This window comes from Podarcis raffonei, chromosome 17, assembly GCF_027172205.1.
Source record: "Podarcis raffonei isolate rPodRaf1 chromosome 17, rPodRaf1.pri, whole genome shotgun sequence".
In the NCBI taxonomy this organism is placed as follows: domain Eukaryota; kingdom Metazoa; phylum Chordata; class Lepidosauria; order Squamata; family Lacertidae; genus Podarcis; species Podarcis raffonei.
This window is the reverse complement of record NC_070618.1, coordinates 37,246,648-37,262,976: the sequence shown is the minus strand read 5'-3', so window position 1 is coordinate 37,262,976 and position 16,329 is coordinate 37,246,648.

The window sequence follows — 16,329 nt, the reverse complement described above, 5'->3', positions numbered from 1 at the left end:
AAAACCAAGTGGCCAGTGCCAATTTGCCAAGTGGAAAAATTCCTACCAGGCCCCTCAGACAACCAAGGCGACCAACTGAAGTCCATAGCAAGGCCAGTGCCTAACTTGCAAAATAGGGAGGGAGGGCAGGTGATTGAGGAAGACCTCTGGTTCGCACCTCGGGTTTAAACAGCCCCAGCCACGCCCCCGGCCATGCAGGATTGGGTGGCCGGGCTCTGAGGTGGCTGGGATTCCCCGGGCAACGGGGGACAAAGTCCCAAGCCCCCGGTGGGGAGATGGTGACCACGTGGTCCACCGCAACTCCTCCCCACTGGGAAGTGGAGCAAATTTCTAAACAAACAATGCAAAATTAGTAGACAGTCGTGTGTGTGTGTGTGTGTGTGTGTGTGTGTGTGTGTGTGTGTGAAGTAAGTATTTTGTTCCCTATGGCAAGGAGTGCTAGGATGGGAAGCATCCATGTAATCCACCTTGTCTTAGAGACACACCAGTGATGCATCAGAGGAGCACTTTGCGCTTCACTTAGTTCTTAAGGGGGAGAGAGAGAGAGAGAGAGAGGGGTTGCATTGGAAGTAAGCAGGGACACCGCAGGGGCTTGAACCCCGTCCTGGGAACCAGGAGCGCCAACCACCAGCGTCTTTTGCTTTTTTTTGGCCAATGCAACAAGGTGAAAAGCAAAACCTGAGAGAACACTCTGAATACAGAATGTTCTCTCAGGAAAAAAGAAAACCCTTAAGAATTATGAAGTTGCAGACAGAACACAATCGAGGTTTGATCCCTTGCCATTAGCAAGGGATATTCACCTAGATGTGTTTAAGTCACAGAGTGCCATGCTGACTGCCATTAATTTGCAGGTCAGAACAGAGAGACTGGTTCCAGTCTTCAAACTCTGCCTTTATGCTCACCTTTTTGTTTGTCCCTCCAAAGTGTGAATTCATGGGCCTGGAAGTTCCTTCTGCTGATCTGTGAAAAGCAATCTGGACTCATTAGTTTGTCCCCGGCTCTTTCCCACCAATTCCAGAGAAATGTTTTTGGAACACAGCTGTTCTGACTGACCTGACTTCTGCAGGAAGAGCTGGCTTCCCCTGAGTGTGGTGGGCTCTTGGACAGAACTGTGAAGAGATCAAGCGGGGGGAAATGGAGAAGCCAGCACTAAAGGATTGGACTGAAAAAGTTCACTGAATGGTGGAGTGTGAAGTTCACTTGCCGTTAAGTTTCCTGAAGGCTTGCAAAATTCTATTTCTTGCGTCCCTGAGATGCACCTGGAAGAGACTAGGGTCTTCAGCAGCCCTCCCCTCCAGACACAGGAGCAAAAACAGCCGGTTACCTAAAGCAGGCAGTCAAGACGCAGGTGTCTCTCAATCCTGCACTGCAGATGGTCACTTGATGTATCAAGAGCTCTGACACTGCCTTTTGTCAATGGAGCAGATCTGCTTCCGGCACAGGTAGCTCTGTGAGGTCTGTAAAAAAAAGAGCTGGAACAAAACAAGGCTGGCTGTCCCACCCAAAGATGTACCTTATTGTGTGGTGATGGCACAGGAAAGGGCCTCCCCTGCAGTGGTGTCCCGACAAGAGAAGTCCCTCCAGGTAGAAGCACGGAGAGCGACTGCATTCGGCTTTTGAGTTCGCAGCTCTTCTGAAACAGGGATTGAATAACCAACATTGCTCAATACAAGCTCTTTGGAATATTTAGTTTGCATATTTGATGTATGATTCCATTTAGAGCCTACCTTTTCTCCAACAGGCTCAGGGTGCTTGAATGGTCCCCCTCACTGCGACCTGAAATAATCTTTGTACAAGAGTTGCAGGCAGAACACAGCAGAGATTTTCCCCTCAGCCAAGCACAAGATACTCACCTAGTTGACCTTCAGCCAGAAGACACACAACTGCATTGCTGCCATAATTGCGATGGAGCATTTAGAGATTACTTGTTAGTTATTAGTGCCTATCGCGGCCTCTGAGAATTTGAAAGTATTTTTAATAGAAGCTACGATTGCAGTTGAAGGTAACCAAGTGAGAGGTTACAGGCAAAGGAAGCAGTTTGCCACACCAGGTTTTAAATATATTGCCTTAGGAACAGAAGTACTGGATCCAGAGGATCCAGATTTTAGTATTTGTTGGAAACCCAGCAACCCTATCATGCAAGTTTTCACCAAAAAGTCAGCAATACAATTTGGGTCAAATTAAATTTCTCATAAAGTCTCAGCATTTATGGATCATGTTCCCTGCATTCAACAGACATACCGGTACCCCAGGCAAAGAAAATTGGGAGCTACACGCCTCCTTTATCTACAGGATTGAAGGGTACAGACATCTATTCCAAAATATTTGACAAATGTGGGTTATTATGATTTTGTGTGGCCCTCTCTGGTCACTAGTGGAACAATCAGCCACCCCCTTATGTATGAGTAAAAATGGCCAGAGAGAAGGGATTCATAAGATTTCAAATATTTTCTCAGTCATTTCAGCCTTCCCATTAACAGACAACATTTTCTGCCCTTTATGTACAGGAAAAAATGGTCACGGCTCATCCTTCCTAATTGTGAATATGTTTGTGCTTAAACGTTTGCTGGACTTTTTTTGCTTAAAAATGGCTGGCAAAATGGTGAAAACCTCTACTCACTCCAGTGCCTCTACCAGGCCACCTCTACCAATGCCATCAGTAGATTGACCCTCAAAATGCCTTATTTGCTTTTTCACACTGAAATCAGCAAGGCAACTGTTACAGACAAAAGATGCAGTTTGATGCATCAGCTTTTAAAATGGGTATTCTAAATACCTAAATGCACTTAGGAACAGAATTACTGGCGAGGATGTAAAATGCTGGCATGTTTGGAACCTTTTGGATTTATACACACTTGAAGGAACAAAAACTCAACAATATTTAGGTGACCCTCTTCTGCAGTTGCCCAGTAAGTACAATTTGTTTGGCTTCATATGCCAAATGCCACCACTTTTAAGCAGCTGCTCAAGAGGGTTTGTTATTCTACTCCTGGGAAGCCACATTATAAATGAAAGGAAGTTCTTCCGATTAGCGAAGGAGCTTATCTATAGTCCCCAAGAAGCTATCACAAAATGGCTGCAAAGCATTTTTGTCAACAAGGCAACCTGAGCTAAAATGACATTAAATGGAACTATGTTGTCTTCTGCGCCTCTGCTTTGCTCTTTCTCACATGCACAGCTTTCCTTCCCCCTGGATCCCCCTGGACCCTTCTCACTTCTAAGTCTTACCTGTGTTAAAATCTTACCCGTCTTGGTTTTTCCAACTTCTGGAGTGAGGTTCTGGAGCGAGTGGTCGCAGACCAGATCCAGGGGCCCTTGGAAGAAGCTGCTTTTCTGGGTCCATTTCCATCAGGGTTTAGGCCTGCTTTTGGCACGGAAAGGGCCTTGGTCGCCCTGCACCTCTGGCGAGAAACAAGGGAAGGCGCTCAGTGACCCCCAGTGCCCTCCATCAGCTTCGGCTGGTGGCCCAGCTACGACGTCATCGCCACCTACCCTTTCCTCTGCTCCTTGACTTGTTGGTCGAAAGGGAAATAAACTTGATTTTGCCCCTCACGTTCTTTCATGTATCTTTGTTTTCCCTTGGCCTTTCTAGTCATCAGGTATATCTGCTTTTCTTGATTCTCTTTAAAATCTTCATCTTGGTTTTTTCTATGAGTTTTCTATCTATCTATCCATCATCTACAAGCAACATTTAAAATTGCCAACTATGGAGATCACAAGGGAAAATTTGTTGTATCCCTTTTTAAAGTTGTAAATAACAACTTCAGTGAGACTTCAGCTCTGACCAGTGAGAGATTTAAAACCAGTATTATAGCCAGGGACAGTCTCACTCCCTAGACTCTGGCTCGCTCCTTCCACCACCTGTCAGTCATAAGGGCACATAAAATAGTCCCTTGGCGCATTAATACAGTGGATACAAATGGGTTTGTTTTCAACATGGGATCACTGCACATGGGTGAGAAATTAGTGCCGGCCCCTCTCCCTAATAACTGGGTTGCTGGGGGGCCACCTTGAATAAAATATGGGGGGCGGGGGGCAGTAAGCCCTGCCCTACATAGTCACATGACACGCCACACACAATTAAATGGCAATGGCCATCAATAGTTTGGGGGGGGGTTCCAGCCCCCTTAAATATTTTGGGGGGGCTTAAGAGGAGTTAGCTCCTAAGCCAGGGTATGTGTCATTCCTGGATCAATGTCTTTGCTTGCTTGCCTATTTGTAGAACGTGCTGTGCCTTTTAATGACTTTTTGCCCAAGTTTCGCACTGATCTGAACAGTAAAGATTTTGGTAGACACTGCAGCCTGAGTCTGAATTCTTCTTTGAATGAAACTCTCCTCCACAGTGTGCTTTTTTGGAGGTTCTCCTTGTGGGAGGGGCCCCAGGGGCCCCAAAATGGATAGCCTATCGCTTTAAGAAAATGCTTTAAGAAAATGCTAAGAAACTGTTAAAGCTATCTACCTCTATCTATCTAACTATCTATCTATAAGCAACATTTAAAATTGTCAACTATGGAGATCACAAGTGAAAATTTGTTGTATCTCTTTTTAAAGTTGTAAATAACAACTTCAGCTCTGACCAGTGAGAGGGCTAAACCAGTATTATTGCCAGGGACAGTCAGCGGCGGAGGAAGCCGCTTGGGCACCTGGGGTGCAAGCTGCTGCCTATGGGGCAGGGCAAGGGAGGGGCAAGGTGTCCATAGGGGCAGAGCACACCGTGGGGCCTCCAGAGTCTGCCTTTCTCTCTCTTTTTTTTCAATATCTTTAAGCTCGTTTACTTATTTCCTTGACCTCCTCACACCTCCCCTTTTTGTATTCTCATTTACAAAATCATTTCAGCAAATCCTTACCCCCTTTCATTTATCTTTACTCTATATCGTAACCTATTATAACTTTATATTTTCATCCATTTATCAATCCATATTTGCATATTCTTGTTAACCTTATTACCAATACCACTTTTCAATCCAACATCATTTTAACATTCATTAATTTTACAGTATTTCTGCAAATAGTCTTTAAATTTCTTCCAATCTTCTTCCACCAACTCTTCTCCCTGGTCTCGGATTCTGCCAGTCATTTCTGCCAATTCCATATAGTCCATCACCTTCATCTGCCACTCTTCCAGTGTGGGTAAGTCTTGTGTCTTCCAAAACGTTGCAATAAGTATTCTTGCTGCTGTTGTTGCATACATAAAAAAAGTTCTATCCTTCTTTGGCACCAATTGACCGACTATGCCCAGGAGAAAGGCCTCTGGTTTCTTCAGGAAGGTATATTTAAATACCTTTTTCATTTCATTATAGATCATCTCCCAGAAAGCCTTAATCTTTGGGCACGTCCACCAAAGGTGAAAGAATGTACCTTCATTTTCTTTACATTTCCAACATTTATTATTGGGCAAATGATATATTTTTGCAAGCTTGACTGGGGTCATGTACCACCTGTATATCATTTTCATAATATTCTCTCTTAAGGCATTACATGCCGTAAATTTCATACCTGTGGTCCACAACTGTTCCCAGTCAGCAAACATAATATTATGTCCAACATCTTGTGCCCATTTAATCATAGCAGATTTAACCGTTTCATCCTGAGTGTTCCATTTTAACAGCAAGTTATACATTCTTGAAAGTATCTTTATTTTGGGATCTAACAGTTCTGTTTCCAATTTTGATTTTTCCACCTGGAAGCCAATTTTTTTGTCCAAATTATAAACCTCTCTTATTTGATAGTAATGAAGCCAGTCTCGCACTTTGTCTTTTAATTTCTCAAAACTCTGCAATTTCAATTTGTCTCCTTCTTGCTCCAAGATTTCCCAATATTTCGGCCACTTGGCCTCCATATTGAGCTTTTTCTGAGCCTTTGCCTCCATCAGTGACAGCCACCTTGGGGTTTTATTTTCAAGTAAGTCTTTATATCTTATCCAGACATTAAACAATGCTTTCCTGACAATATGATTTTTAAATGCTTTATGTGCTTTAACCTTGTCGTACCACAAATATGCATGCCACCCAAAAACATTATTAAAACCTTCTAAATCCAAAATGTCTGTGTTCTCAAGAAGCAGCCATTCTTTCAACCAGCAGAATGCTGCTGATTCATAATAAAGTTTAAAGTCTGGCAGGGCAAATCCCCCTCTTTCCTTTGCATCAGTTAGTATTTTAAATTTTATTCTGGGCTTCTTGCCCTGCCAGACAAATCTAGAAATATCTCTCTGCCACTTCTTGAAACAGTCCATTTTGTCCAAAATTTGTAATGATTGAAACAAAAACAACATTCTTGGCAATACATTCATCTTTATCGCAGCAATTTGACCCAACAAGGAAAGCTTCAAATTTGACCATATTTCTAAATCCTTTTTCACTTCTGACCAACATTTATCATACTTGTATTTAAATAAATTCCCATTTTTAGCTGTCATGTTAATCCCCAGGTATTTCACTTCCTTAACCACTGTTAAACCTGTCTCATTCTGAAACCTCTCTTTCTCAATCGGTGTTAAATTTTTCTCAAGGACTTTAGTTTTTAACTTATTCAACTTAAATCCTGCCACAAGACCAAATTCTTGAATCAATTCTAATACTCTTTTAGTACTAGATTCTGGCTCCTGTAAAGTCAATACTAAGTCATCTGCAAAAGCTTTCAATTTGTATTGTTTAGCTCCGACCTTTATACCTTTGATCAAGTGGTCCCTTCTAATCATATTTAACAGAACCTCCAGGACCGAAATAAAGAGCAATGGGGAAATTGGGCAGCCTTGTCGTGTCCCTTTCTCCTCCCACTCAGTCGCCCTACAGTTGGGGGGGAGGCAGCGGCGGACCGTTTGGGCAGCGCAGAGCCTTCGGCCCACTGCAGGCCCCGTGGTGAGTGCCGCCCGGCATTTTGTCACCCCCTCAGTGGGGACACCCGGGATGGCCCCACACCTACAGCCCTTCCTCCGCCCCTGGTTGCAGGTGGTGTGGCCGGGGGTTCGGGGGAGAACTGCCCCCCAATCAAGTAAATTTAAAAAAAATTAACTGACCAATTGTGTTGCAGGTAACTCAGTTCTGCCCCCCCCCCCGGTTGCCATGTGTCCTCTTTTTCCAGGACACATCCTCTTTTTCAGGGGTAACATTTTTAAAATTTGCCAAAATGTCTCTGGCTATACTTTCTGGATGAGTCCTAGACAAGACTGGTGATTGAAGAGTTACTTTCCCCTTCTCTTCTCCTGCCCCCCTCAGCAATATATCACAGCTTCTAAAGCCTACGTATGGTGGTGGTGTTGTTGTTTAGTTGTTTAGTCATGTCCGACTCTTAGTGACTCCATGGACCAGAGCACGCCAGGCACTCCTGTCCTCCACTGTCTCCCGCAGTTTGTTCAGACTCATATTGGTAGCTTCGAGAACACTGTCCAACCATCTCGTCCTCTATCGTCCCCTTCTCCTTGTGCCCTCAGTCTTTCCCAACATCAGGGTCTTTTCTAGGGAGTCTTCTCTTCTCATGAGGTGGCCAAAGTATTGGAGCCTCAGCTTCAGGATCTGTCCTTCCAGTGAGCACTCAGGGCTGTTTTCCCTAAGAATGGAGAGGTTTGATCTTCTTGCAATCCATGGGACTCTCAAGAGTCTTCTCCAGCACCATAATTCAAAAGCATCAATTCTTCGGCGATCAGCCTTCTTTATGGTCCAGCTCTCACTTCCATACATCACTACTGGGAAAACCATAGCTTTAACTATATGGACCTTTGTTGGCAAGGTGATGTCTCTGCTTTTTAAGCAGCTGTCTAGGTTTGTCATTGCTTTTCTCCCAAGAAGCAGGCATCTTTTAATTTTGTGACTGCTGTCACCATCTGCAGTGATCATGGAGCCCAAGAAAGTAAAATCTCTCACTGTCTCCATTTCTTCCCCTTCTATTTGCCAGGAGGTGATGGGACCAGTGGCCATGATCTTCGTTTTTTGATGTTGAGCTTCAGACCATATTTTGCGCTCTCCTCTTTCACCCTCATTAAGAGGTTCTTTAATTCCTTCTCACTTTCTGCCATCAAAGTTGTGTCATCTGCATATCTGAGGTTGTTGATATTTCTTCTGGCAATCTTAATTCCGGCTTGGGATTCATCCAGTCCAGCCTTTCACATGATGAATTCTGCATATAAGTTAAATAAGCAGGGAGACAATATACAGCCTTGTCGTACTCCTTTCCCAATTTTGAACCAATCAGTTGTTCCATATCCAGTTCTAACTGTAGCTTCTTGTCCCACATAGAGATTTCTCAGGAGACAGATGAGGTGATCAGGCACTCCCATTTCTTTAAGAACTTGCCATAGTTCGATTAAATCTGCAGTGCAACTGCAGTAGGAATACCGTGTACAGTTCTGGTCACTGGACCTCAAAAAGGATATTGCAGAGCCCAGAATAGTGCTGAAAGGGGCAGTCAAAACGATTGGGGCAGGAGCAGTTCTCCTTCAAGTCAAGTTTACAATGGGGCTTTTTAGCTTAGCAAAAAGATGCGTAAGGTGGGACATAATAGGGGAATATTAAATTACACATGGATGGTGAAGAGAAAGTGGACAGATTCCCCCCCCCATAATAGTAAGGTAAAGGTAAAGGTACCCCTGCCCGTATGGGCCAGTCTTGACAGACTCTAGGGTTGTGCGCCCATCTCACTCAAGAGGCCGGGGGCCAGCGCTGTCCGCAGACACTTCCGGGTCACGTGGCCAGCGTGACAAGCTGCATCTGGCGAGCCAGCGCAGCACACAGAAACGCCGTTTACCTTCCCGCCAGTAAGCGGTCCCTATTTATCTACTTGCACCCGGGGGTGCTTTCAAACTGCTAGGTTGGCAGGCGCTGGGACCGAGCAACGGGAGCGCACCCCGCCACGGGGATTCAAGCCACCGACCTTTCGATCGGCAAGCCCTAGGCGCTGAAGCTTTTACCCACAGCGCTACCCACGTCCTTCCCATAATAGTAGAAGCTGTCTAATGAAGCTGATTGCTGATTGAGGAAAGCCAAGAGGAAGACAAACACTTCACAGTGTGTAGTTAAAATGAGGCATTTATTGCAACAAGATGTGACAGACACTCGGAAGACAAGCTAGAAATAGACAGAAATATGCAGTGATGACTACCAACTTAGATGCTTTTTAAACTCTCCGCGATGGCTTTGTTCTGCCTCCAGGACTGGCCACACCATGTCTCTGAAGAGCACCATCTTTCTCATAGGCACCCGTCTGGCCACTGTGCGGAATGCTGACCTCTGGTCCTGATCCAGCGCGGCTCTTACGTTGTTATGGCAAGCAGATAGTCAGCAGGCAAAGCTTTTTGAGCATGCAGGGTTAGCGATGATGGGCAAAAACAGTACCTGGTGAATGTCTGTTTGCCTTGCAGCTTTTAAAAGCATGGGCTCTTTGAGATGGCTCATCCAGGTTCAGTGAAGTCAAGTCTCTCACAAAGAGTTCTTTAAAGTGACAGTGTGAATGTAGCCATGGGAGTCTAGCAGCCCTGCTTAGGAGTTCCCAGCCCCGAATTGTCAGCAAGCGGTTCCAGCTAATGACAGAGGTCATCCCATGTTGGACAAATGCCAGGGCCCAGAGGACTGAAGGAGCCACCATTTTTTACCTCACATTAGGCCAATCCCAAAGTCAGATGCTATAGTCCTGAGCTTCTGGGGTTAAGAGGAACGATGGTCTTCTGTGGGTGTGGGGCTCCTGGGCAGGCTGAGTTAATGCAGGAGGCCTGCCCTGCTTGACAGATCCCACCCCTCTCACCAATCACCTGTGAGGAGAGAGTAGGAGATCTTGCCTGTCCTGAAGCCAGGATCAGGAAGGAGGCAGAGAGAGAGATGGATAACTTGATAACAGGGAACTGAAGATCACCTTTATAGATCCTATTTAATTAAATATCTTCTCTTTGGGATATTTCATCTGCAACGGAAGGTGTATAGTAAGACTAAATTGGGAAATTGCTCCCCCAAAATATATTTTGCACAAGGGCCAACAGCAAAGTTCCAACCAGGGCCAGCCCAAGGCATTTTGCTGCCTGAGGTACAACAGTCAAGAGGCATAATATATCCAAGGCCAGCCAAGTCATTTTGGCACATGTGGCAGAAAATACCACAAGCACCTCTTCCTCTCTTTGCCACTAAAAAATTCTAATAATAATTTGTTGCCCTCTAATGACATCTCAAATCAGCTGCCTGAGGCAATCACATCGCTCTGCCTAATGGTAGAGCTGGCCCTGGTTTGCATGTGGAGTGCAAAGTGGCCTTGTTCCACTTTTAAATCTGGAGGATTTGAGCTTACTTAGCAGTGTACTGCATATTTTTGCTTGCAACAATGCATTAAAATTACAACAGGAGCAGAACCTAGCCTCCATTCCATCTGGTTTCAAAACCCAGAGATGTAATCTTCTTCGCTGTTTGGAACTGAGTGCATTGTGTTGTAGCACTTGGAATCCAAATTGTCTATGTAAGGATATGACTCAGAATAATTTGAGGAAAAAATAGAACGCAGAAGAATAATCAGACTGCTGACTGAACGGCTCAGATTAACTGCCAAAAGTGCATTTATGTGTAGGCTTATAGATGGGAATAACCCAGAGGAGAAGAAAGGGGTCTTTGCAAGGCCACAAAATTAGTACATAACAGCTTTCTTTGCTCTGGGTTACAAAGAGAGTTGCCAGATGTGGATCGTTTAAATGGCTGCCGTCCCATGTTATTCCAGCATGTCACAGCCTCCTAGACCAAAATGGGTCCCTTCAGAACATAGCCATTCCAAGAATTCAGTGAGGCAGCTTTGATTGCGTTGATTTAAAATTGTTTTTATGTACCATGTGCATGTCAGTTACAAGCATGAAAATAAGTGTTCCATTATAGAGTTACCTTCCCAGTCAAAAGGAGTGTCCTCATAAGGCCTTACATTAGTAACATGGGATGCCTGCGTGTGGATACCTTGGGGTCTGAAATATGTCCAGAAGAATAACTTTGAAGCCCCATCCACCCCTCCCTATCCCCACCAGCAGAGGGCAGTAGACACATACTAGCCCTGGATCACCGAAGAATGGATGCTTTTGAATTATGGTGCTGGAGGAGACTCTTGAGAGTCCCATGAACTGCAAGAAGATCAAACCTCTCCATTCTTAAGGAAATCAGCCCTGAGTGCTCACTGGAAGGACAGATCGTGAAGCTGAGGCTCCAATACTTTGGCCACATGAGAAGAGAAGATTCCCTGGAAAAGACCCTCATGTTGGGAAAGATGGAGGGCACAAGGAGAAGGGGACGACAGAGGACGAAGTGGTGGGACAGTGTTCTCGAAGCTACCAGCATGAGTTTGACCAAACTGCGGGAGGCAGTGGAAGACAGGAGTGCCTGGCGTGCTCTGCTCCAGGGGGTCACGAAGAGTCGGACACGACTAAACGACTAAACAACAACAACAAAAGCCCTGGATCTACGGAAGTTAAGAGCCATTGCCGTTAATGGTTAGAGTGCTGGGCTAGGACGAGGCAGATCCAGGTTCAGATCCCTACTCAGCCGTGAAGCCCCATTGGGCGACCTTCAGCCAGTCAACCTCTCTCATCTGAACCTAGCTGAGGACAGAAAGGGGAGACATCATATCTGTTGCCTGGAGCCCCATGGACAGAATACAAGTGTGTGGTCTACTCTAGAAAGTAACCAAAGGACCCTTGGCCATCTTGCCTGCTGGGTCCCTGCAGAAGCCTTGCCCCTTTGCCACTGAAAAGATTGGGGTGGGGTGGGGGAATTGATCTTCCAGGCATCATTTGAAATTCTTCTCAGAAAAGCCAAGGACAGGAAACCCAGAAACTATAATTCCGTCCCTTTTGCCCCCTTCCAATGCACACAGCGCTCTAACCATTCGACAGGCTGCCTTTACAGATGCAGTGTTTCTGGCTTGGGGACAAAATCCCATAAGCAGGGATGCGAGGGGCTAGTTATACAAGTGGCTATTGAAATCGGACAGGCCACAAGCCTGGCAGCTGGAGCCAAAGCCTTTTGCATGATCTCCGTAGCTCCTGCCAAGAATGACCAGGGGAGCCAACTGGGAGCTCTCGCTTAACCGTTGGATTGCTGGCTTTGTGAGATTATCATTCCCAGTACAAAGGAACTGCAATCCAAAGCCAAGAGGCCACCATCTTCTCTGAGATGGAAACAACTTTTTTTTTTTTTAGGAAAAGGGGGGGAAAAGAAAAATGGGAATCTGTTTGCTTGCACTCAGATGCAGGCAGCTAACTGATGTGTCTGAAGGGAATCTGTGTGTGAGAGAGAGGCATTTGTTCAGCACTGGAAGACAGAGCACAAAATTTGCATATAAATTTCAGCAGGTTTAAGAGATACCAAGTTAGCTGGTAATCTCTGTTTTCCCCACCACTGCGCCATCACATTTTCAAATAAAGTTTTGCATAGCAATGGAGTTAGAGCAAAATACACATCAGGAGGCTTTGTTTGGTCAGAACTGAGTATACACTTCCAGAGTGCTTTTTTTAAAAATATAAACTTTATTTTTCAGATTTCACAAGATTACAAAAATATACACCTTACAAACACATATTGATCATGCTGGTTTTGGATTTTTCCTGTCAGCTTTGCCAGTTCTGCAAAGTCTATCATCTTCATCTGCCGCTCTTCTTTCATTGGTACTTTTTGTTGTTTCCATTTTTGGGCTAAATGAATTCTAGTCCCATGGAGGAATAGATGAGACTGGAGGTGCACAGCCATCTCCCCACTGCTTGAAGCCTAGAAGCTTTTATTCAACCAAGGAACAATGCTCCACTTGATTTCCCAGTAATGTGCTCCATTGGCCTGTTGATGTGCCTAGACGCAGGTGCCGGAAATGGGATCTCCGCTGGAGTGAACTAGCCCAGGCGAGGTAAACCTTGCCAACCCCTGGCCTAGACTGAATTCCCACAAGTCCCAGCTTCAGAACCCACCACCAAAGAAAGTTAAACTGGAACAGAAGTGAGAATATTGGCTACTAAGAAATGATTCACTTGTTGCTCCTCATGTTTGACAGTATATGTAGAAGCGCCACCTCAGGTTGCCAACTGGCTGTCTTCTGTCCCGCCCCCTTCAAGCCAGCATGCCTATGGTTTGGGGTTTTTCTTTTAAGTGCTGTGCCTTGGCCTGGTTCTGATCCAGGCTATGTTTATTTTATTTTTAGCAGCTGTCTAGCAGAGCTGTTCTTTCGCAGAGCCAGTCAACACCAGTCAGTTCAGGCATAGGAGAGAACCTTTGGAATAAGTAGGCAAGACAACCCCAACATTTTTGGGCCCAGGAGCACATTTGGATGTCTGATGAACTGTCATGGGCACCACAAAACACCCATTTCACAGAAGGAAAACTGGTGATGCTCAGAACTTTCCACAAACAAGCAAAAACTTCTACCCCCCTCCAAAAAACCACAGGGAACACAACCAAATATCGCAATCTAACCATTTTTTTTATTGAGAAGAGTAGTGAGCCCTTGCAGGTGTCTGAGGGTGATGTGGTACCCAGACATTCTGCCCCACCAGTTTATTAGTGGTGTGTCTGCATTGCCCCTGTCAGATTCTGTATCCAAAAATAGAGCAACTATGATGGTCTACACTGGGAGTTTGTGGCCGGGGCCCTATCCTGAGTCAAGAGAATGGTAAATTTTGTGTGCCACTAAGGGCAGAAAGATGGGGAGAGAGATGTAAACTGTTGGGCCCAAACCACTAGGAAGATCTTCCACTAAGATTTTTTTTTTTAATGAACAAGAGCAGTGCAATAACACCAATAGTTCAATTGGACTTGTGCAAGAGAACTTCCCGGTGGATTGTTTCCCACACAGAACCGGTCCTAACATGAGGTAGTGTGAGGCGACTGCCTCAGGCGGCAGATGCCAGGGTGGGAGCAATGGCAAGATGCTGAAGGACAGAGCTGTGGCCTGCCCTGTGCTTCCTCAGCTGTACTCAGGGGTGGTGGCATCGTGCTGACCTGCCTTGTGTTGAAAAAATATTCAGGTCCCCATCCATTTAGCGTTCATGCCTGGAAGGGGGCAGAGATGGTAATCTTGTCCATCACTTCAAGCAGCAAAATGTCTGGTTCTCATCCCCATTAATGGAAGGGGGTGCCATTTTTTACTCTTGCCATGGGCAGTGACGTTTTGAGGTGGTTCTAGCCACAGCGGGACCAGAGGCCATTTCCACACACTTAGCAGGGCAGTAACCCAGACGCCATCAAGAAGGGAAACCATGCTGCTAGATGCTCCCCCATCATCCCTGACCACGGACTATGATGACTGGGGATGATGGGATCTGTAGTCCATCTTGAAGGCCACAGGTTCCCCATCCCTTTTGTGAAGGAATATGGTGCTAGGGAAAGTTTATACAGAGCCCAAGTCATAGACAGGTGTGCTAAAGACATACAACCTGAATACATTTTTATTTTATTTATTTATTTTATTTATATACCGCCCTAAACCCGGAGATGTCAGGGCAGTTCACAGAACAAAATCAAAATATAAAACCACAAAATATACAATCAAAATACAACAACTCAATAACCCCCCCAAAAAAACCCACATTTTAAAAGGGCACAGGACTTCCCACAGAACTGATACTTGCCATGTCTACAGTCGCTTGTATGAAATAATAGGATTATATTGTATATGTTGTAATTATTTTACATGTCACTTTGGGAGGTTTCTTTGCACATTTATTTTTTTAATTTTAAAATAAACTATTTGAACCCATTAAATAAGTAAGTAGGTAAGTAAGTGTCTGGGGAAGACTGTATTTTCAAAGGGTATGAATTTGTATCATCTAAATAGCATGGAGGAAATATTTCACTGTGTATATCCAGGACTTAATACAACGTGTGTTTTGGGATGGTGGTGAAGCAGAAGACGCCGTGTGTGTTGTCGTTGTTTATATCCTGAATGGGGTGGTCAGTGTGGGCTGCTTTTATTTGAAGAGGGTGTGCGCTTAGCAGGCAGGTGGGGGCAAATTTACCTCCCACCTTTCTGTAAAATATGATAGACAGTTTACAGTTAAAAATAAAAACCATGCACAGGGTTCAGAAACATCACAACTGCAGTCCTGCCAACCAAAACAGTCTTAAGAGGTCAGGAAAAGCAGCAGAAGCATAAAAAAAATCAGCTAAGAGAATATTAGAGGAAAACTCAGTGAAATAAAATGATCTTCATTTCCTGCCTAAAAATGAGCAGCAACAGGATCAAGAGGATGAACTTTGGGAGAGGTTCCAGGTCTTGAGTCCTTGTCTTGGGACCCCACTCAACAGATATTGAGGAAACTCCAGTCCAGACCTCAGAAGAGAGACGAAGGTCTCAGGCCAGCTGAAATAGAAGCTAGTGATCTTTGAGATATTCTCAGCCCAGACGGTTGAGGGTTTTTCTTGACTGAATGAAATATAACTTCATTTATGTTCAGTGAACAAGGGAATTCTGAGTGTACAGGCCAATGAGCAACTTCAAAATGCATGGAGTCTGGAGATTATACAACACCAAATAATTTTTGAAAAGTACCTGCAAGGCACATAAATTTAGGGCATAAATTTGTTGTCCCTAAAGTCCAAAACTGAGAGTGTGATTCTGTACATACTAGCAAGGGTGTAAGGATTAGTTTCTTAGTAAGTTAGATGTTATGTCATTTGAAATATGTACCAATGGTTGGTAAGCCTTAGTTTTAGACGCAGATGTCCTGATCCAACAAGGACAATTAGAATGTCAAAACAGGTGCTTGTGAATGCACACCCTAGGCAGATACGCATCATGATGTGCCTTCGCATTTTGGTGTCTCTATGCGCCCTGTTGGACTACTTGGCTGTGTGTCCATGTGTGTTTTCTGAACAGGAGAATAATTGGACTACACACAATTAGATCTGGATTGTGGCCAGCCTATTAAAACATCAGTTATTTTTACATATATTTACACACACACACACACACACATAATGTGCAGGATTGCAACCAAATTTAGTCTGCATCAGTAATCTGTATACATAATGCAAAAGTAGCTATTAAATATTTACAGCTGGAAGGCGTGCTATTTGGAATGCAGGAAGAAAATAGAAATATAGGTTGTGGGGTTATCTGAGGCCATATGGAAATTTTGATCTATGGCTCTCAGGCTGATTTCTAATGTGTCATGCATCTCACTTGCTTCTTACCTATGTGCAGTTGTCATATCTAAATGGGTGGTTGCGGTTCTTTTTCTTTCTTAGTCTTCCTTGTGCTGTTGTCAAAGTATAGAGGCCATAGGAAACACAGGACCCTAGGAAGATTTTAAGTACGTATAGAGAGAACAGGAAATAGCCAGGATTCCACTCCCGGCTGGAATTTCATTCAGCAGCCCAGATCCAGAGAAGG